The sequence below is a fragment of the Aquarana catesbeiana genome, linkage group LG01 (assembly GCF_042186555.1).
Source record: "Aquarana catesbeiana isolate 2022-GZ linkage group LG01, ASM4218655v1, whole genome shotgun sequence".
NCBI classification, from domain to species: domain Eukaryota; kingdom Metazoa; phylum Chordata; class Amphibia; order Anura; family Ranidae; genus Aquarana; species Aquarana catesbeiana.
Genome location: NC_133324.1, coordinates 785,069,793 through 785,082,203, shown reverse-complemented (window position 1 = coordinate 785,082,203; position 12,411 = coordinate 785,069,793).

Genomic DNA, 12,411 nt, shown 5'->3' with positions numbered 1-12,411 from the left:
GAGGCTTGGTCCTTAAGTGGTTAACTTTGGCTAGTAAAACTTTTTTTTTCTGCCAGTAAATACCTTATACAGCCCACTTCCTGTTTCTTGGCTGGTAAAAAGCCTAGGCTTATGACATCATGCACAGCTCTCTCTCTCATTCTTGTAAGAGTTTGCCAGGAAGGGGGGGTGAGTCATAATAAGGAAAATGAGAGCTGCAGAGCTGGAGGTGCGCCTCTGTGTGTTTGTGTAAATCCAGGAAGTGAACAGGCAGCATCTTCAGTTGCCCATAGTTAAAATGGATGCAGCCAGACTCAGTGGAGGGAGATTTCTGCAGCATATTTGTAAAAAATGATAACAATGCATACACACAAGTGAGTAAGATATTCAAGCATAAAATGTAAAGTCCATAATAAGCATCTTCCAGCAAGATGAGCTGGCAAGTAACAGTGATGGGATGTATAGTCTAAAAGCAGCTAGCGCATTTTGAGGGTGTTCCCTCTTCTCTGAGCACTGAAGAAGAGGGGACACCCTCGAAACGTGTCAGGTGCTTTTGGACTATACATCCCACCTCTGTTACTTGCCAGCTGATCTTGCTGGATGATGCTAATTATGTACTTTACATGCTATGCTTGACATGTTACTCGTTTTTATCTGTGAGTATGCTTTTTTTATCATTTTTTACACAATAAAGTGTTACAAAGGTAATGAGCAATGCTGGTGCACCCTCTGTTCTTTTTCCTTTTTAGAGATTTTCTCTGGGTTCCCCCTGACTGTTGTGAGTGGCAGCACAGCTGATGTGGTGGTTTGATTAGTGAAGACACTTCCATCTCTTTTCCAATCAACCACATGGCAATCTCTCAAGAGCAGGAGTTTTTTTTATTTTTCTTTATGGATAGTCATTTTTTGTCTTTGGGTTTCTTCAAAATCGAACTCTGCAGGTGGTCTTTCCTGCTTTTCCTTCAGAATGTCCTAATAACACTGAACCCTGTCCACCCCTTCCTAATAGTGAGAAAGCTCTCCTCATGTATATTACTATAAGTCAATGAGACTACCCATCATATGAATGGTCTAATAGGAATTGTTGCAAGCTTCAGCAATACCTGAAAATATTGAAGCTTTGCTTGTCAAAAGGGCCTGGCATTCGACCATGAGAGGACAATCTGTGAGACTGCTGCAGGCATATGTAGGCAGCTTTAGGTGGTTGCACATCATACTTGCAGCAGTTTTCACCATTTCTCTCGACACAGAGTCTTTTTAATCATTATAACTGTGCAGTCTTATTCATGAAAACTTTACTTATTTTGTCAAGGTTTGATATTTTGGCTGGCTGTCATTTGCCTGCCAAAAAAACAAATTGCAATGTGAACAGTGTCTTGATATTATAGCTGGAGCATCAGCGATAGTTGCTGCCTGTCAACCACCTGAGCTCAAATACTGCTATTTTGTACAATGGCAGATAGTGTATAAAGCCAGGCAGTTAACAAGCCAACAACTGGTAATCTCAGACCTTTTGACTGACACACTAATGACAGTGCCTATATTTCTATCTCTATTCTTTCCTTTCAATATAGTTAGCATAACAAACTATAAACAGCATTAAAAAAATTGTGAATTTGTTGTGATTAGTATGACGATAATGACTATTATTACTTGTGCAATTTTATGGAAAAAAAGAGTTTTGTTTAGAAATTATGCTATTTGATTTTTTAAGATTAATAGAGTGTGTGTGATATAACGCATGTAAGACTAATTTGTTTCCTTTCTAATTGTTTCTAGAGAGGATAAATCATATGTAGCATCAAGGGAAGATCACACATATATATTTTTAATGAAATAGCAAAATGGAGGGCATATGGGACACTGGACAAATATTGTATTATAAATGGGGAAACATGAATAAAAATTTCTAGCACTGCAGGTGTAAATGGTTATTTTTGCAATGCTTTCATAATTTATTTAAATGTACATTCTTTCCTTAGTAAGACATAATTAGGTAAGACAATTAAAAAAATATATATATATATATATAACTTTCAAATGCAACACAGCTGTTGCATTATAGCTAAATATCTGTGCTGTTTCCAAAACAATTAAAAGTTTCAACAATAAATAAAGTAAAAATAAAATTATAACTAATTTCCCAAGGGAAACATTATACATACTTCACTATTTTGAATCTCTAACCTCTAACGGGGACAAAAGATCCACAGTGTGACTATAGGGCCTATCTACTTTTTGCCCTTTGTCCACATGTTGGTCCTTGCAAGGATTTTATCAAACTTTTATGTAGTCCTGTCTTGTTCAGAAAAAAAATTATTGATGTTCACCATGTCCTTTCCTTTCATAATACCTGTTTAATTTTTGCATCTATGTGTACTAACTTTGGCCTAGCAGTGAGAAGCATGAATTCTACATGGATTTTTTGCATGTTTTTTGCACTGATAAGGCCTGAAACCCCCTGAATAATCCTGTGAGCTAAAGATGAATTCCCTTGGGACAGCATGTTTTTTTTTAGTTGTGCATTTCCTTTCTTAAAGTGACTGCTAAGTGTCAGGCCTTGAATATCCCCACCTAAGCAAAACCAGTGGTGCATTATAAAAAAAAAGCACCATCTGCATCCCTTTAGGTCTGAAAATGCTTTTGAAAGCAGCTCTTTAATGATATACCTTCTGTTTTGGAAATTTAAAATTTTTGCTTCTATTTAATACCCTATTTTTGGTGAATTCCCTTTGCACTTTCGTATTCCACAACTATGGGGCAACTGGTATACCCTTGTATGCTTGAATAAGTGCCAACATATTGAAAAATATTCATGCCTCTGTATATGTCAGCTACATAAGCATAAAAACTAGTGAAACTAAGGATGGTAACAATTACAGTAACAGTAGTAGTAGTATTAATAATAATAATAATATCAATAATGAAATATTTTCTATAATCAGCACATTTTCTTGAAAATACTTTTACAGAGCTAGTAACAATTTCAACTATAGTTTCCTTTAACATAGGAAATGATCTGTATAAATACTTTATAAGCATTATCACAGCTGCTTACACTTGTGTAAAACTTAATTGACACTGAAGAAATATTGGTACATTTCTGCAATTTATTTCTCAATTCACCACAGTTTAATGATCATTGGCAACAGATTACAAGTAGTAGTAAATTGTTAATAATTCCTTTGGTATTTCTTGTGATCACATTAATCATAATGAACTTGTTTTGTTTTAATGGAATTATAATTAAGCATAGCAGATGGTTCTGGAGCCATAAGGGATATAAGGATAAGCCTACACTAGATTCAATGTTTGACTCAGCTGATAGATCAGATTTCCCTGTTAAACAATAGTTTTGCAATGTAACAGTTTCTCTTAAAGAGCAATAAATTGCCTTTACAAGATTGTTAAAATAGAAAACAATATATTGCTTTTTTCCATTCTCCAAGGCTGCATGTATCAAAGTGAAACATCTGCTGTAGATGTAAACAAAATATAGGTGTCTTGCGAGCCACAGATGGACTAATGCCTCTAAGGAGTAAACTATTTAAGCTGCAAGCACTGAACCACGTTTCATTGCGTGTAGATAGATAAAAAATATATAATAAATGTGCCGGCGCTAGTATAGTGTCACATATAAAATATATAAAATATATTTTTAACATATAAAACACATGTAATGTGATAAATAAAACCATACAGGTAAAATATAATGCAAATAACTATAAATGATAAACCACCAAGTGCATATAAAGGTGCAATCGTGGTAGTAACTAATAAAAGTGCAACGTGCTAAAATATAAATATCAAAACACTTTCCAGTGACAAATGAGTGTATATCCCAATTAATAAATACAAATCACAAAAAACGTGAATAAATAGTGTCCATAAAATGAATAAACATCATGCTTCTTCTGATGGGTGTATAAATCACAACACGTGAAAACTGTGCTCTCCCGTGACACCCCACATGTGCTTGCGCTCACCTTCAGTCCTGTGACACAGTAATTAAACGGTGTCAAAATAAGCATTGGGGCCACTCCTAGGCTCACTCAGGATACAATGATGCAAAGACACTCCTCCCAGGTGAAATTGCTAGGCTCACTCAGGTTACAATGGTGCAAAAACACTCCTCTCAGGTAAAACCAAGATCCAAAATCATAGAAAAAACAAACAGAGGGACTCCATAGTGCAATATAGCCAGGACATTTATTAAAGAATAAGCCCTCCAAGAGGGTACTCACATTGGATGGGTGCTAGAGTGCACCAGACTGTACAGGTAAAATAATAAGCAGCTGATCGTATGGCGTGCGGTATGGCATGTGCAATCCTCCTCCTCTGCTGACAGCTCCGTCCTACCATCTGCTATAGATGTGTTTTTTTTTTTTAGGCTTCTTTATAGTGTCAAGAATATATTGACTGCAGAGAGCAGGCACCAATCATGCCCTGAATTAAAGCAGTAGTCAACCCAAAGGCAAACATTTATTATATTGCAACGTACCAGTTCTTAGATGTGATGGCTGCATTTGTTTTCTTTTTTTCTATTTGCATCTGGTGATCCAGCCAGTAAGTCTGTAGTTTTGTAGTTTTTCAAAAGAACAAGCTCTCTTCCAGGTGTATCAGTTTACAGATGAGACAAACCATTTAACATTGGCAGAGGTGTGAAAAAAACTGCTTATAAAGTGTTAGCTGGAGTTTGGCTTCAATTAGTTATTGTAATTAAATCTGCTAACATATTTAACACTCCACTTCTCCCAGACTAACAATGCTGCTGTCTGCCGTGCCCCCTGTGTTCCTTCACCTAGAATGGGAGCACTATAATACTAGAGGTGTGTTACTGATCAGATCACCAGGTGAAAACAAAGGGGGAAAAAGCGCAAGAAAAGAAAAAAAAAGAAAATGAATGCAGCCACCACATCTAATGATTGGTAAGCTGCAATTTATTACATGTGTGGTTTTGTGTTTAATATTGCTTTAAAGTGTCAATCCACCAAAGGCTGACCTTATAATGTGGTTAGATGTGGTGGGTTGAGGCAGCATAAGACAATTTGTGCTTTTCTTAGACTCCATTGGTGCTGTATTTAATTCATTAGTCTAGCCACCTTACAAAGTGACTGAAAGAAAAATTAACTTTCTCTAAAGCATTCAGTTTGCATTATAAAACATGAAGTATAATATTTATTTATTACAGGTATTTATATAGTGCCATCAATTTACACAGTGCTTTACATTAAACATTCACATCAGCCCCTTATTCTGCATTGGCTGTGCTTTGTGTTCATGTCTAGGCTGCAGAGTTCAGCATGGAGTGGCAAGAAGGTGAGCAGGGACCAGAGCAGGGATTCAGCAGATAACACACATGGTGAACAGCGTGGGAGTGATACAGCTTGAAGGTGAGTGAGGACTAAGCAGGAAACTGAACAGCAGTGATCAGCAGAGTGGGAAATTAGATCAGCAAAACAGAGGATCAGTATCATATCCGCAGAAAGGAGCATCAGCAGTGGGGGGTTATGTGTGCGCAGGGGGGATTACTAGTGTGCGGGGAGTGTAGGGTTTTCAACCAAATGGAGGGGGATACAATGTACCACTGAGAGTGGTGGTACTACTAGGCGGGGGGTGTTTGGGAATGTACTACTGAGCAAGGGGGGGCCTCTGAGCAGGTAGGGTGATGTGGAATGTGCTACTGAGCAGAAAGGGTACTACTCAGTGTAAGTGGGTCTTTTATGGGGAATTTACTACTAAGCAGAAAGAGGGGAAGGAGGGGCACAACTATACTACTGAGCTGGGAGCTGGTAATGTATTACAGAGTGGGGGTGTAGTACTGAGTGGGGGGTAATGGGGAATCTACTACTGATCAAGTGGGGTTCTACTGAGTGGGGGGGGGGGGGTGTACTACTGAGTGGAGGAGGTACTACTGAGCCAGGGCAATGGGGAATTTGCTAATGAGCAGGTGGGGTACTACTGAGCTGGGGGAATACTACTGACCAGTTGGGGGAGGGATAATGTGTCACTGACTTAGGGGCAGTAATAATGAAGGGGGGATATACTACTGCTTGAGAAATGGGTACTACTGAGCTAGGAAAATGCTGAGCAGGGGATCTGCAGAGCCTTGATACTGCAGAGGGGGATCTACTAAATTGGGGGTACCACTGGGCCAGGAAATCACTGAGTGGGAGATCTAATGAGCCTAGAAACTAATGAGCTAGGGATCTGCTGAGGGGGTATTGATAAGCCAGGAAACTGATAAGTGGGGGTACTGCTGAGCCACCAACTAAAGAAAAAGAAAAACACCAGACACCACACAAATACGTTACCACTCCTCAAATATGGTGACCTTCTTATTATCACTTCCCCTTTAAAACAAATAGAAAACCAATACACACAGGACAATTCTCATGCAAGCATCACAGAAACATCAAAACCCCATCAAAAATGCATGTTAAAGTGGTAGGTGCTTTATTGTGTGTTTATTTATAAAATATGCCATGTTTAATGCAAAAAAAAAAAAAAATCAATCCTAGTGCTTAAAGTCATATGCTATATACCCATATACTTACTGTATATCATTAAACTTTTGGCACCGACGTCACACAAATATGCGGCCTCTCAGCAGGTGGACCTTGGCACTGAGCGGCTGTATATTTGCGTACCACATTGCAAACATAGCTGTGTTGAGACTGCATGCCCTGCGTGCTCCCTTCACAGTTACCAGCGACTAACGGAAAGCTTTCTGACCATGTGACCGATGTGACAGCCAATTACAGTGGTCACATGATCATAAACCCCGCACCACCACCTGGCATCTGAAACCCCTAAAAGGTCTGGGAGTCACCAGTTCCAAGGAATTAATTGTAATAATACATAGTGAAATACATAAACAATTAAATAGCAATATACAGTAGGTGTATGTATGGGTATATATCATATGATTTGAAGCACTAGGAAGGATTAATGTATTTGCATTTAGCATGGCATATTTTATAAATACACATTTATTTTGTTGAGTGATTTTTTCACTTCAAATGCCAGCTGCTTAAAGTTAGGTGAAGGTTGTAGAGCAAGATAGCCTATAGGAAGCTTCCAGGTGTGTCACTAATCAACCCAGGTGTAAATGAGGCCTAATGTGGAATTCACCTCTCATGCACTGCACAGTAGATATGCGAATGAATTAACTAGACATGAAGATCAGCTCTGCAGTTTGCTGCATTCCCAGCGGCACGCGTGCACGCACCTCAAACCCGGCAGAAGAAATCACATACAGGTACATGATTTTGCGCTTAAGGGCCCCCATGCCACAGTAAATGTATGTGGGGCAGTCCTTAAGTGGTTAAAGGGTTCTAAAGGCTCAAGGTTTTTTTAGCTTCATGCATTATATGCATGAAGTGCAGCAAACCTTCTGTGTGCAACAGCCCCCTAATACCTAAGCCCCATCTCAATTCAGCAATGTGTGCAAGAGCCTTGGCTCCCTGGGGATACTCCCTCCTCATTGGCTCAGTCACAGCCAGTGGGCAAATGTGAAGAGAGAGGGGGCTCTTTGCACCCCAAAGCACCTTGTCCCAATGTTGATGGGGACAAGGGCCTCTTCCTGACAACCCTGGCCAGTGGTTGTTGGGGTCTGCTGGTGAGGGCTTAATGGAATCTAGAAACCCCTTTTAACAAGGGAGCCCCTAGATCCCGCCACCCCTACCCATTTACAAAAAAAGTTTCAAAATGTAAAAACCACAAGAGACAGTTTTGACAATTCCTTTATTAAAAAAAAAGTGTCCCACAATGTACATCCACCATCAATCACACCACTTGATGGACCCGAAAAATAGAAAGAATGAAAAAAAAACTCTGCATTGGGAGGCCTCCCAGCGACTGCTTTCTTTTTGCTGTGACAGTTGTTATAAAGGCAAGAGCGGGGCCACCCATTAACATAAGCAGATGACCCCACCCCCTCTGACATCACATGACATCACATGCTGTCAGAAGGGGATGGGGTCACTTCAGCTGTCATAGCCAAGAGAGAGGCAGAGACTTTTAAATTTTTTCTATTTTTTGGCTCCATCGGGTGGCATGATTGGAGATGGATGTACATTGCGAGACACTTCTTTTTTCTTTTTTAGTCAAGGAATTGTCAAAAACAGCTTTTGACCCATTCACATGGGGGGGGCGGATCTGGGGGCCACCTTGTTAAAGGGGGCTTCCAGGTTCCGATAATCCCCTTGCCCACAGACCATGACAACCACTGGCTAGGGTTGTCGGGAAGAGGCCCTTGTCCCCATCAACATGGGGACAAGGTGCTTTGGGGGGCACCCCAAAGCATCCTCCCCATGTTGAGGTATGGTTCAGGAGGGAGGGGTGCTCGCAAGTCTCCTCCCTTTCCTGCCTGCCAGGCTGCATGCTCGGATGAGGGCCTGGTATGGATTTTGGGGGGACCCCATGCTGTTTTTTGTTTTTTTAAATGGCGTGGAGTTTCCCTTAAAATCTATACCAGACCTGAAGGGCCTGGTATGGATTTTTTTGGGGGACCCCACACCATTTTTTTCTTAATTCTGTCATAGGATTCCCCTTAACCACTTCAATACACTGTATTATATACTCTGCACTGCACTATATACTATGCACTATATTATATATACTACAGTTCAATTCCCGACTGTGTTACATATACTACAATGACTGCACTATATACTATACTGATGGCACTATATACTCTGCCCTGTATTATATATACTACACAGACTGCACTATATACTCTCCACTGTATTATATATACCACACAGACTGCACTATATACACAGAACTGTATTATATATACTACACAGACTGCACTATATACTCTGAACTGTATTATATATTCTATACAGACTGCACTATATACTCTGAACTGAATTATATACTGTATACTACATGGTCTGCACTATATACTCTCCACTGTATTATGTATACTACATGGACTGCACTATATACGCTGAACTGTATTATATATACTACACTGACTGCACTATATTCTCTGAACTGTATTATATATACTACATGGACTGCACTATATACTCGGAACTGTATCATATATTCTACACGGACTGCACTATATACTCTGAACTGAATTATATAGTGTATACTACACGGACTGCACTATATACTCTGAACTGTAGTATATATATACTGCACTGACTGCACTATATACTCTCCACTGCATTATATATACTACACGGACTGCAGAATATACTCTGAACTGTATTATGTATACTACACGGACTGCACTATATACTCTGAACTGAATTATATATAGTATACTACATGGACTGTACTATATACCCTGAACTGTATTATATATACTACACTGGCTGCACTATATACTCTGAACTGTATTATATATACTACACTGACTGCACTGTACACTAACTACCTTCATAACCTCTATTCATATTTGTGTAAGCAGCTTATATAGTGTGGGGCATGTACTTAGCCACTGAACCATGATTGGCCAAAGGCACCCTGACTTTGGCTAATCATGGCTCTCATAGCACATCGCTCTGTGATTGGCCAAAGCATGCAGGTCAGGTGCATGTTTTGGCCAATCAGTAGCCATCAATGCACTGCGATCTTGCAGTGCATTACGGAGCGCTCAGTGGTGGGAGAACTTGCCATGAGCACCCCATATGTTTGTTTGTTCTATGAACAAACCAACAGCTGATCTTCGACTTGAACTTAGGTTCGACTTGAACATCGAGTCCTTCCCTACAAATGAACTGCCTGTAAACACAGTCACTGCAATGTCATACACAATGTATATAATCTAAAATAGGGTCAAGAATAATATTCTTTGTTCACAACAATGCAACCAGTGGTGGCTGGTGTTTTTTTTGGGGGGGTGGCAAACAACCCCCCGGGTGGCTGGCAGCAGCTCCGGTGTCCTCTCCTCCAGCACGTTTCTGCCATGCGTCTCCTCTCTCCTCCTAGGCGCTAGGTGTACCGAAGGATCACCTGGCATTTTAGTCAATCGAAAAATGGGTCTCACGACCCGCTTCCTGATTGGCAGAGAGGAGATATTCATTGGCTATTGTCACACAACTGGGTGGGCTCAGGGCACAGTGCTCTGTGCCCCGAGCCCACTCTTTTTTGAAGCCTATTAGAGCCTCTGACTCTAATCATGTGCTTCAAAAAAACACAATCCCCCATTAGAATCCATAGTCCAACACCCTGTATGTAGATCAGGGGGCCGGACGCATTGGATAGGGGGGGCAGCGCCCGTGCGCCCCTAATGGACAGGCCCCCACTGAATGCGACTGAACTTGTTGATAGTTAAGTGTATGCAAACTGCAGATTCTAAAAAGCTTTGAAATATTTATTGCTTTTTGTTAGTAAAAAATCAATCTCACATTTTAGAGATTTGTGATGTAAAGCCTTATTAGTCTAAACTGAAAAAAATGCTCTTATGTTCAGGAGTGAAATAATTTGCAAAAGTAGCAGCTGACTGAGTTTCAAGATTGATCATTGCGCTGTGCAGATGTTTACCAGTTACTGTACTGGAGATAAGTTCTGAAATATGTATTCTCTGAAAAAAAAATTCAGGTTAGCAGCATATTACCACCAATATGGCAATTAATTATTGTAGAAGCTACACAGCAGCTGAGAGCTAAACATACATTTAAAGCTGGAATTCAAAAAGATATAAAAGACAAACATTAATGCAGCTATGTGTTCATTATTACTTCCATATTTTATTTAAAAAAAACATCAGTGTATGTAACCTGAACATGATCTGGTATTAGGGCTGGTTCACACCTGAATCGCACAGGAATGTGGTCCACTTTAATGTGCGATTCCTGTGCAATTCAGCGTGGTGCAATTTTCAGCCCATTTATGTGAATGGGTAAAATCACACTGGATCACACAAGAAGTAGTGCATGCACTACTTTTTAAAAATGCACCGCATCAGATCGCATGGCAATGTACTGTGGTCTGTTGGTTTTATCTTGCAAGAACACAGTAGAGATTGTGCAGCAGATACAAGGAGGGTCATTGTGAGTGTCAAAGGGGGGGTTCAACCAGCAAGGAGATATATGAGCAGGACAGCATGGTTGACGTAGGTGAGACAAATTCTGAGTCAGATATGTCTGAGTTTGATAATGATAGTCCTGAGGTAGAGTGTATGGGGCTATTCAAAGATTTTTTAGTCCAAGGGGCTAGTAGGCTGGTCAGAGAGTGAGATGAGAAGGTTAAAGTGTTACTAAACCCCAGTGCATTCATTATATCTGGTCTCCCACAGTACACAGAACATGGAAATGCAATCATTTTAGTAAATATAAACTGCTAAATACCTTATCTCACCAGAAGTATATATTTATCTTGTGACTTCTATCAATGCCTGGTTAAAGCTTGTAGGAGGAGTTTTCATACTGCACTGGTTGTCCTGTCAGGATGCATGACCGCTGACCCTCTGTCTTGACAGTGCTGATTGGCCCTGTGCTGATCACATGCATTCTCCCAAGAAAAAAAAACTCTCTAACAAAACACACCAAACTGAGCATGCACAGGCTGACTCCACTAACTCTGTCTTATCTGGACATGTTTTGGGGGCAATGAAAAAAGGGGAGGATCTGTGCATACATGATCAAACAGCCTTTTTATACAATGCAGAGGATTACCTCTTAGGTTACACAGTGAGTATAACAAGCATACACAATTATAATAATAAGTACTGCATGTACAGACTGATTTTACTGTTGTGGGTTTAGTAAAACTTTAATCTTTAATTAAGTTGATCTAGAAGGTGAGAGCTGTCGGGGACAGAGACACTTATGCAGTGTCAATATCATCAATTCACTCTTATCCAGGAAGGTTATTAAAGTGGGAGTAAACTCTCATGTGTGAATTTTACCTATAGGTAAGCCTCTAATGATCATTCAAAGTGTGACAGTGCTGAAAGCTAAAAATTGGCCTGAGCAGGAATGGGGTAAAAGTGCCCTGTATCCACTTCAGCCCCGGAAGGTTTTACCCCCTTAATTACCAGGTAATTTTTTGCGATACGGCACTGTGTTACTTTAACTGACAACTGCATGGTCATGTGACGCTGTGTCCAAATAAAATTGATGTCCTTTTTTTCCACAAATAGAGCTTTCTTTTGGTGGTGTTTGATCACCTCTGCAGTTTTTCATTTTTGCACTAGAAACAAAAATAGTCTGAGAATATTGAAAAAAAAATATATATGTTATAAAACACATCCAATAAAAAAAAATAAAAAAATCGAATTTCTTCATCAATTTAGGCCAATATGTATTCTGCTACATGTTTTTGGTAAACAAAATCCCAATACACATATATTGATTGGTTTGTGCAAAAGGTATAGCATCTAAAAACTAGGGATAGATTTATGGCATTTTTCTTTATTTTTATTTTTATTTTTGTTTACTAGTAATGGCGACGATCAGTGAGTTTTAGCGA